This window comes from Triticum urartu, chromosome 4A, assembly GCF_056163025.1.
Source record: "Triticum urartu cultivar PI428250 chromosome 4A, HENAU_Tu73, whole genome shotgun sequence".
In the NCBI taxonomy this organism is placed as follows: Eukaryota; Viridiplantae; Streptophyta; class Magnoliopsida; order Poales; family Poaceae; genus Triticum; species Triticum urartu.
In genome coordinates this window covers 226,493,693-226,505,391 of record NC_141876.1, presented here as the reverse complement: position 1 = coordinate 226,505,391, position 11,699 = coordinate 226,493,693, and positions in this window count along the sequence as shown.

Here is an 11,699-nt window from a genome sequence, read left to right as displayed (position 1 = left end):
ATATGTTATATTTGACAAGGATAGATTGTGTAGTGCTTGTCAAGCAGGAAAACAAGTTGGAGGAAGCCACCCCGTGAAGAACATCATGACCATGAGAAGACTTCTCAAGCTACTTCATATGGATCTCTTTGGTCCCAATGCCTATAAAAGTCTCAGTGGAAACTCATTGGTCTAGTCATAGTAGATGATTTTTCAAGAGTTACATGGGTGTTCTTTCTTGATGATAAATCGCAGGTCCAAAAGATCTTCGAGAACTTCGCTAGGGAGGCCCAAAATCAATTTGAAGTGAAGATCAAGAAGGTTTGCAGCGACAACGGAACGAAGTTCAAGAACGCAAATGTGGATACCTTTCTGGACGAAGATGGGATTTCACACGAGTTCGCGGCTATGTACACGCTGATAACCCACAAGTATAGGGGATCGCAACAGTTTTCGAGGGTATAGTATTCAACCCAAATTTATAGATTCGATACAAGGGGAGCCAAAGAATATTTGAAGGTATTAGTAGCTGAGTTTTCAATTCAAGCACACCTGGAGATTAATTATCTGCAGCAAAGTGCTCAGTATAGTTTTGATAGTGGTGAAAGCAACAATAGTGATAGTAACAGTGATAGCAGTAATTTTGTAGCAAGTGTAGCAGTGATGATAGCAGTAGTAACTTAGCAGAAACAATATGGAAAAGTTCATATACATTAGATCAGTGACTTGTTGGATGATATTCATCATGAGACAGTTATAACCTAGGGCGATACAACACTAGCTCCAGTTCATTGATATAATGTAGGCATGTATTCCATAAATAGTCATACATGCTTTATTAAAAGAACTTGCATAACATATTTTGTCCCACCCTCCCGTGGTAGCGGGGTGCATATTAGAAACTAAGGGATATTAAGGCCTCCTTTTAATAGAGAACAGGAACAAAGCACTAACACATAGTGAATACATGAACTCCTCAAACTACGGTCATCACCCGGAGTGGGCTCGGTAATTGTCACATCGGGGTTGCCGGATCATAACATGTAGTAGGTGACTATAACTTGCAAGATCAAATCTAGAACATGGATATAATGATGAATTCATAAATGGTTCAGATCTGAAATCATGGCACCCACGCCCAAAGTGACAAGCATTAAGCATAGCAAAGTCATAGCAACATCATTCTAGGAACATAGTGGATTCCAGGGAACAAGCCCTAACAAAAGTAACTCGATTACATGATGAATCTCATCCAACTCCTCACCGACCAGCGAGCCTACGAAGGAATTACTCACTCCCAGTTGGGAGCATCATGGAATTGGCGATCGAGGAGGGTTGGTGATGACGAAGAACAAAGATCTCCCTCTTCGGAGCCCCAAACGGACTCCAGATCTGCCCTCTCGAGGAAGAACAGGGCTTGGCGGCGGCTCCATCTCGTGGATCGTGATAATTATTTTTCCCTGAGTTTTTTCTCCGAAAATAGGAATTTATAGTGTCAGGGTTTTGGTCTGCGGGGCCCCCAGGTGGGTACAACCCACCGGGGCGCGCCAGGAGAGGGGGGCGCGCCCTGGTGGGTTGTGCCCACCCAGGGCCCCCTCACCGGCAGGTTTTGGCTCCAGAAATTCTTATATATTATATAAAAATTCCTCACAAAGTTTTGTTCAATTCCGAGAACTTTTATTTCTACACAAAAACAACACCATGGTAGTTCTGCTGAAAACAGCTTCAGTCCGGGGTTAGTTTCATTCAAATTATGCAAATTGGAGTCAAAAAAGAGAAAAGGTGTGAGGAAAAGTAGATACGTTGGAGACATATCAACTCCCCCAAGCTTAATCCTTTTCTTGTCCTCGAGCAATTCAGTTGATAAACTAAAAGTGAGAAAGGGAAACTTTTACGAACTCTTTTGCTCTTGTTTGCATAAATAAGCTTAAACAACACCCAGGTTTCCAGCCAACATTATAACTAACCATGTCGACAGTAGCTCTTAAAGATTAGAGTGACTCATATAAATGAAATAATCAGCTAACGAGCAATAAAAAGATATCTCAAACGGTAACACATTGTCAAAACAACCAACGACTAAACAATGTAACTCTTAAAGATTAGAGTGACTCATATAATATGACAATAATGGTATCTCGCTAGCCCTTTCTGAGACCACAAAGCATAAATGCAGAGCACCTCCAAAGTTCAAGCAACGACTAAACATTGTAATTCATGGTAGAAAAGATCTAGTCATGATGCACCCAACATTAGCTACACCCAATGCAAAAATCATGCCCACTGTGCTCTACTCAGTTTCTAGCACTTGTATAAGAAGGTGATGACACAACATAAAAGTAAATTGATAGTCCCTTCGTAGAGGGAAGCAATGATTTGCAGAGGTGCCAGAGCTCAATTTTTAAAACAGAGATAAATGATATTTCGAGACATGCACCTTTCTCGTGTACTTCACGACCATCAGTTATCAACATCTTCCATGCTAAGCACGCTAGTGGCGGTTCCCAAGCGATAAAAGTAAAGGTTTACTCCCCCTCCACCAACAATCACACTCCACGGCTTGTCCGAATCAACGGGTGCCGTCCAAACCAACAATAATCCCGGGGGAGTTTTGTTTAATTATTTGCATTTTTTAGTTCGGGACCGGGAATCCCTATTATCACCCATTTTCTCGTGCCATGGCAAGTGAATAAACACTTGACTTGAGAATAATCCGCTTAGCAATGGAAGATACCGACCACCTCCTGTCGTTCCATGAACGATCTAGGCACACAAAACGGATAATTTTTTAGAAGTTTTTAGAGGTGGCACATGCAAATTTACTTTGGATGGCAGGGTAATACCGTATATAGGTATGTATGGTGGACTCATCTAGAATAACTTTGGGTTCAAGGTTTTTGATGTACAAGCAGAATCCCCACTTAGTATAGGCGAGGGCTAGCAATTTAGATTGAGAAGCGGCCAGCTAGAGAGCAACAATGATCATAACCATGCATTATGCATAAGTAACATTGAACACTAGCATGAGTAGCATATGAACACCATGAACATAAACATTATAGACGCTATGTTGGTTTTGATTCAACTACATGCATGAACATGTACCAAGTCATGCCACTTGAACATTCAGAGGAGGATACCATATCATCATACTACATCACAATCATTTTAATGCTATGTTGATATCTAAGATAAATCATTATTAACTCCAGCTACTTATGCATGGCATGAGAAACTATAATCTCTAATTGTCATTGCAAAAATGTTTAATCATAACGGGTTGAATCATGGATGCTAGGTTAAACATATGTACACAGACAAGACAAGTCGAGTTCATACCAGTTTCTCTTTGCCATGGCTAGTTCATCGAATGTCGTCATTATTGCCTTTCACTTGCATGACCGAATGCTATGAAAAAAATAATAGTGCAAGAGTGCCATGGATTAAGCTAGAATCTGCAAACATTTTATTCAACAGGAGAAGACAAGGTAAAATGGGCTCTTTATTAGTTCAACAATTATTCATATGAGAGCCACTCAACATTTTAATCATGGTCTTCTCCTTAGTACAACTCGAAGAAAAGAAAAGAATTTCACAGAAACACAGTGAAATATTTTTGGAGTTTTTGGTTTTCTTTAACAAGCACAGAGGGAAAAGAAAAAATGAGAAAAACAATTTACACAGGAAAGCTCCCAACAAGCAAAAGAAGAACAAGGAAATCTTTTTGGGTTTTCTTTTTAGTATGACTACAACGCATGCATATAAAGTAAACTAGCTACAACTTTTTTTGGTTTTCTAATGTTTTTCAAACACACAAGAAGAAAGCAAAAAAATAAATCTAAGCATGGATGATACAATGAAAAAGTGTGCACACCGACAAATGGAATAAATGGACATGAATGTAATGTCGGTGAGAGACACATACTCCCCCAAGCATAGGCTTTTGGCCTAACTTGGTAGTGAATTAGTAGCGTGGAGGGTAGTAGTCGGTGTGGTAGCTCACAGAGGATCTCAGTGCGGATGCCTCAACACGCCGTGCCGCCACCACTGCTGCGTTATGAGCTCGGGCCTCGCTCTAAAGAACAAAATATCTTCCCTTGCTGTTATAATCAAAAAGAGCAGGCGCATGCAAATATGTGTCCACAATAGATTTTTGGTTAAACATTAGATTGTAAGTGAAATTATCAACCCTTCCCTTAAGGATCTTGTGTTCTTTCAAAGTGTCAAAATCTAAATACCGCGTGGGTAGGATAGGATCAAAGGGCAAAGACAAAACACCCAGCTCTTGTGCTAAACGTGTGGCATAAATTCCACCATAGAACCAACCATTGTTAGCATTGTGCTGAAGTCTACGTGCAATGATCGCTCCAAGGTTATAATTCCTTTCACCAGTTAGAGCGGTGTGTAGGAGGCTCAAGTCTGGCGCACAAAGTACGCTACAGTCTTGCTTGCCTACTATGCATTTCCCGTTAAATAATGCAAAATACTGAATTGCAGGAAAGTGAATGCTCTTTATTCTTCCTTGTCTTAGTCCTCTATTTTCATCGTAGCAAAGGCTAGTCAAGAAAGACTCGTATTTAACCGTTGATGGCTAATCAAGCGAACCCCAAAATGGAAGTTTGCAATGGTAAGAAAAATTCTCCAGTGGGATAGTATATGGATTATCATAAAGCATAAACGACACCCTAGACTCACATGGAAAATATTTAAATCCATTGACAAATGATTCAGTGAGAAGTTGGTGCTGTTCACACTTATCTGATAGGTAGGGACCGAGGCCGACATTGTGAACATATTGCTCAAATTCCTCCTTAATGCCCACATGCACCATATATTCATCACTATGCCATAAACATGTCTTAGTGGAGGCCTCTCACGTGGAACTTTCACTTGGTTTAACATAAGACCGACGAGCAAAACTATGACTAGAAGATGCCTAGATGACCATCTCCTCGAAGAACTCCTTCCAAATAGGTTCATCATGTCTGCGTACAATTTTCTGAAAATAAAAATTTTGGAGTGACAAAAATTTGTCAACAAAACTTTGAAAGATTGATAACAACTACTCATAGGGATACATAGAAGCCATAGGAAGCATTCAAACTACTTAGAACCCTAAGAATTTAACATGCAAGCACATCTACAACAGAACAAGAGTAGCTAATTATTCAAAGTATAAACCACTAAAAAAACTAATTGGACAAATGATGGAGTCACATACCAAGCAACAATCCCCAAAAACAGTTTCGAAAACGGAGCTTCGAGCAAAGAGATCAAAATCCGCGGGTTTGAGCTCAAGAACATGGGAGAGAGAGCAATGGGGATTTTTTTTCTGGAGGTAAGTGATGATGTGGTAAGAAGAGATAAGTGAGGGGGCCTACATGGGGACCACAACCCACCAGGGCGTACCTGGGGGTGTTGGCGCGCCCAGGTGGGTTGTGCCCACCTGGTGCACCTCCCTCTGATGTTTATTGCACCAAAAATTCTCAAATATTCAGAAAAAATTATTAAATTTTCAGGGCATTCTGAGAACTTTTATCTTTGGGTCATTTTTTTATAGCACGGGAAATTCAGAAAAACAGACAAAACATGGCATTTTATTTTATTTAACTAATTAAAACAGAGAATAAGGGACAAAAAGTAGTGCTTACTAAATTCATCAACTTCATACCGTTCAAAAATTATCCATTAATAAGGTTGATCAAGTCTTATTAACAACCACTTTCGATTAGCATGAAACCGAAGAACTTTCGTAAATCACTAAGTTACCTCAATGGGGATATGCATTTCCCCAACAATAAGCATTTAATATTTCTTTTTGACAGTAGGTAGAGGTATTTGAAAACTTCCAATAGTGATTGTCGGAGATTTTTCAATAACATTAATACCATTCACTTGGAATTGTTTCTTCAGAAAGTGCACCGTATGGTCATTACCATTAATATGAAAATTGATCTTGCTTTTATTGCAATCAATAACAGCCCCTGCAGTATTCAAGAAGGGTCTACCAAGGATAATCGACATGTTGTCGCCCTCGGGCATCTCAAGTATAACAAAGTCAGTCAAAATAGTAACATTAGCAACAACAACGGGCACATCCTCATAGATACCGATAGGTACGGCAGTTGATTTATCAGCCATTTGCAAAGATATTTCAGTAGGTGTGAGTTTATTCAAGTCAAGTCTTTTATATAAAGAGAAAGGCATAACACTAACACCAGCTCCTAAATCACACAAAGCAGTATTCACAAAATTATTTTTGATAGAGCAAGGTATAGTTGGTATTCTCGGATCTCCAAGTTTTCTTGGTACTCCATCTTTAAAAGTGTAATTAGCAAGCATAGTGGAGATTTCAGCTTTCGGTATTTTTCTCTTATTTGTGATGATGTCTTTCATATACTTTGCATAAGGAGGCATTTTCAAGATATCAGTCAAGCGAGTACGCAAAAAGACTGGCCTCAGCATTTTAGCAAAGTGTTCAAATTCTTCATCGTCATTATTTTTAGTTGACTTGGGTGGAAAAGGCATAGGTTTTTGAATCCACGATTCTCCTTCTTTACCGTGTTTCCTAGCAACAAAGTTTCTTTTGTCATATCTTTTATTTTTAGGTTGTGGGTTATCAAGGTCAACAGGTGGTTCTATCTCAACATCATTACCTGGTTCTTTTTCATTGTTTGGTTGAGAGTTTTCATGAACCTCATCATTAACTTTGTCATTATCGGTATGTGAGTGTTCATTACCAGATAGAGTCTCAGCATCAGAGATAGAAACTTCATTATCTATGTCAGGGGGTTTCTCTATTTCAGGTTCACTTGGAGCATCTGAAGTCCTATCATTTTTCTTTTTCTTCTTCTTTTTAGAAGGACTAGGTTAACTAGTGTTAGCTCTTTGTGAATCTTGTTCAATTCTTTTAGGGTGTCCCTCAGGATAAAGTGGTTCTTGAGTCATTTTACCTCCTCCAGTTGCAACACTAACAACAAAGTCATGCATATTATTATTCATTTCATCAAGAAATTCTCTTTGAGATTTAGCAACTTGCTCTAATTGAGTTTGAACCATAGAAGCATGTTTTCCAACACCTCTAACATCATTTGATATTCTAAATAACAAGTCACTCAAGCGAGCAATCATATCAAAATTGTATTTCAATTATTTCATAACATTTGCATTGAAGTGATCTTTTTTTCTAATATAGTTTTTAAACTCATAAAGGCATTGACTAGGATGCATATTGTGAGGATTATCATTATCATTGAACTTCCTAAGATAATTTACCTCTACCACCTTACGCATTGGTGGTGTATTGAGCCCATGTATTTCTTCAATAGGAGGTAAATTTTTAACATCCTCAACTTTAATACCCTTTCCTTCATTGATTTCTTTGCCTCTAGCATATCTTCGGGACTGAGATATAAAATACCCCTCTTCTTCGGAGTAGGTTTTGGTGGTGGTTCAGGAAGAGTCCAATCATCATAATTTTTCAATATGTTTTTCAATAATTATTCAGCTTGTCCAACCGTTCATTCCCTGAAAACACAACCAGCACAACTATCTAGGTAGTCCCTAGAAGCATCGGTTAGTCCATTATAGAAGATATCGAGTATTTCATTTTTCTTAAGAGGATGATCAGGCAACACATTAAGTAACTGTCAAAGCCTCCCCCAAGCTTGTGGGAGACTCTCTTCTTTACTTTGCACAAAGTTAAATATTTCCTGTAAGGCAACTTGTTTCATATGAGCAGGAAAATATTTTTTGGAGAAGTAATAAATCATATCCTGGGGACTACTCACACAACCAGTAGCAAGAGTGTTGTACCAAGCTTTAGCATCACCCTTTAATGAGAAAGGAAATAATTTGAGAATAAAGTAATAACAAGTTTTCTCATCATGAGAAAAAGGGTGGCTATGTCATTCAACTTAGTAAGATGTGCCACAACAGTTTCAGTTTCATAACCATGGAAAGGATCAGATTCAACCAGAGTAATTAACTCTGGGTCGACAGAGAATTCATAATCCTTATCATCAATAAATATAGGTGAAGTAGCAAACTTAGGATCACATTTCATTCTAGCATTCAGAGATTTTTCTTTATACTTGTGTAGTAATTTCTCTAGATCATCTCTATCATTGCAGGCAACAATATCTCTAGTTGTTTCTTCACTCATAACATAACCTTCCGGTACCTTAGGCAATTCATATCTAGGAAGGCTAGTTCTAGCACGCGTTTCAGGAGTTTCAATTTCAAGCTCATCACCAGATTCAACAACATCATGTTGTATAACTCTAGAAATTTGTTTATCAACAAATTCACCAAGTGGCACATCATCATTATCAAGCAAGGTACTAGCATCATCATAAGAATCATTCATAGTAGAAGTAGCATCATAAATAACTTGCGACATATCAGAACTAATATCATGTGGTGGTGTTGCAAGTTTATTCATAACAGAAGGTGAATCTAAAGCAGAACTGGATGGCAGTTCCTTACCTCCCCTCGTCCTTGAGGGAAATATCTTAGTCTTAGGATCCTTCAGATTCTTCATAGTGATAATATGATAATAATCCCAAGTGACTCGACAAATATAGCTATGTTCCCTGGCAACGGCGCCAGAAAAAGGTCTTGATAACTTACAAGTATAGGGGATCACAACAGTTTTCGAGGGTAGAGTATTCAACCCAAATTTATAGATTCGACACAAGGGGAGCCAAAGAATATTTGAAGGTATTAGCAGCTGAGTTGTCAATTCAACCACACTTGGAGATTAATTATCTACAACAAAGTGATCAGTAGCAAAGTACTTTGATAGTTTTGATAGTGGTGACAGCAGCAATAGTGACAGTAACAGTGATAGCAGTAATTTTGTAGCAAGTGTAACAGTGATGATAGCAGTAGTAACTTAGCAGAAACAATATGGAAAAGTTCGTAGGCATTGGATCAGTGACTTGTTGGATGATATTCAACATGAGACAGTTATAACCTAGGGCGATACGGCACTAGCTCCGGTTCATCGATATAATGTAGGCATGTATTCCCTAAATAGTCAGACGTGCTTTATTAAAAGAACTTGCATGGCATCTTTTATCCTACCCTCCCGTGGCAGCGGGGTCCATATTGGAAACTATGGGATATTAAGGCCTCCTTTTAATAGAGAACCGGCACAAAGCATTAGCACATAGTGAATACATGAACTCCTAGAACTATAGTCATCACCGGGAGTGGGCCCGGTTATTGTCACACCGGGGTTGCCGGATCATAACACATAGTAGGTGACTATAACTTGCAAGATCGGATCTAGAACATGGATATAATGATGAATTCATAAACGGTTCAGATTTGAAATCATGGCACCTGGGCCCAAAGTGACAAGCATTAAGCATAGCAAATTCATAGCAACATCAATCTAGGAACATAGTGGATACTAGGGAACAAGCCCTAACAAAACTAACTCGATTACATGATGAATCTCATCCAACTCCTCACCGACCAGCATGCCTACAAAGGAATTACTCACTCCCAGTGGGAAGCATCATGGAATTGGTGATGGAGAAGGGTTGATGATGACGAAGAACGAAGACCCCCCTCTCTGGAGCCCGAAACGAACTCCAGATCTCCCCTCCTGAGGAAGAACGGGGCTTGGCGGCGGCTCCATCTCATGGATCACGATAATTCTTTTTCCATGATTTTTTCTCTTAAAATAGGAATTTATAGTGTCAGGGTTGAGGTCTGCGGGGCCACCTGGTGGGTACAACCCACCTGGGTGTGCCAGGAGAGGGGGCGGGCCCTGGTGGGTTGTGCCCACCCAGGGGCCCCTCTGCGACAGGTCTTGGCTCCAGAAATTCTTCCATATCATATAAAAATCCCTCAAAAAGTTTCGTTCCATTCTGAGAACTTTTATTTCTGCACAAAAACAACACCATGGTAGTTCTGCTGAAAACAGCTTCAGTCCGGAGTTAGTTTCATTCAAATCATGCAAATTAGGGTCCAAAACAAGACAAAAAGCGTGAGAAAAAGTAGATACATTGGAGACGTATCACACACCTCAACAAAATGGAGTTGTTGAGAGGAAGAACCGAAATCTTATTGAGACGGCAAGAATAATGCTTGATGAGTACAAGACACCAAAACACTTCTGGGCAGAAGCGGTTGAGACTGCTTGTTATGCAACAAATCGCTTGTATATTCACAAGCTACTCGGCAAGACGGCATACGAGCTTCTCACCGGTAACAAACCCCAAGTTGGATACTTTCGAGTATTCACCTCAAAGTGCTATATTCTTGATCAGCATCGTCGTTCTAAATTTGCTCCTAAATCTCATGAGGGTTTCCTACTCGGTTATGGCTCAAACTCTCACACCTATCGTGTCTACAACAATTTCACCCGAAAGGTTGATGAGACGATGGATGTGAAGTTTGATGAATCTAATGGCTCGCAAGTAGAGCAATTGCCAATTGATGTAGGAGACAAATACCCTTCGGAAGAAATCCAAGACTTGTCGATTGGCAAGATTCGTCCAGCGTGGGTGAAGGAGAGTACCTCGTCCGTCCAAGTGGAAGCTTCTACCTCGTGACAAGGTGAACCAAGAGTTGACATGGAAGCATCCATAAGTGGGACACACCAAGATGAAGAGAATGAGGAAGTACACCAATATGAACCTCATCAACCTCCTTCTCCACCTCGACAAGAGAACGGCAACGTCAACAAGGAAGAAGGCCAAGAAGAAGAACAAGATGATGAAGAAGATGTTCCACCCCTACCCAAGCAAAAGCTCTCACGAGTTCGAGAAAGAGTCTCAAGAGACCATCTCATCGAACAAATCTTCAATGATATCCAAACCAGGAGAATCACTCGCTCTAAAACTAGTTTGGCAAATTTTTGTGAGCATTATTCATTCATCTCTAACATTGAACCTATGAGGGTTGAAGAAGAATTGGAAGATCCGGATTGGATAAATGCCATGCACGAAGAGCTACACAACTTTGAAAGGAATCAATTGTGGACATTGGCTGAGAAGCCCGACAATAACCACAACATCATCGGTACCAAATGGGTGTTTCACAACAAGCAAGACGATGGTGGACAAGTTGTTCGCAACAAAGCACGTCTCGTCGCCCAGGGCTACACTCAAGTCAAAGGTATGGACTATGGTGAGACATATGCCCCCGTTGCTAGACTTGAGTCCATCCGCATTTTACTTGCCTATGCTAATCACCATGATATCACCTTGTACCAAATGGACATTAAAAGTGCTTTTCTAAATGGTGAAATTGAGGAGGAATTTTATGTTAAACAACATCTCGGGTTTGTTAATCCTAAGAAACCGGATCATGTTTACAAACACCACAAAGCCCTTTATGGTCTTAAACAAGCTCCTAGAGTGTGGTATAAATGCTTGACCAAGTTCCTTATTGAAAAAGGCATTGAGATTGGAAAGATAGATTCTACTCTTTTTACTAAAAGGGTTAACGGTGAATTATTTGTGTGCCAAATTTATGTTGATGATATCATATTTGGTTCGACTAACCCTCATTTTAGTGAAACGTTTGGAAAGCTAATGTCTGAGAAGTTTGATATGTCTATGATGAGTGAACTCAAGTTCTTTCTTGGGTTGCAAATCAAGCAAACTAAGGAGGGAACCTTTGTTTCTCAAAGAAAGTATACCAAGGACTTATTCAAGAAGTTCAACATGCAAGAATGCCAATGTATGAATACACCCATGCCT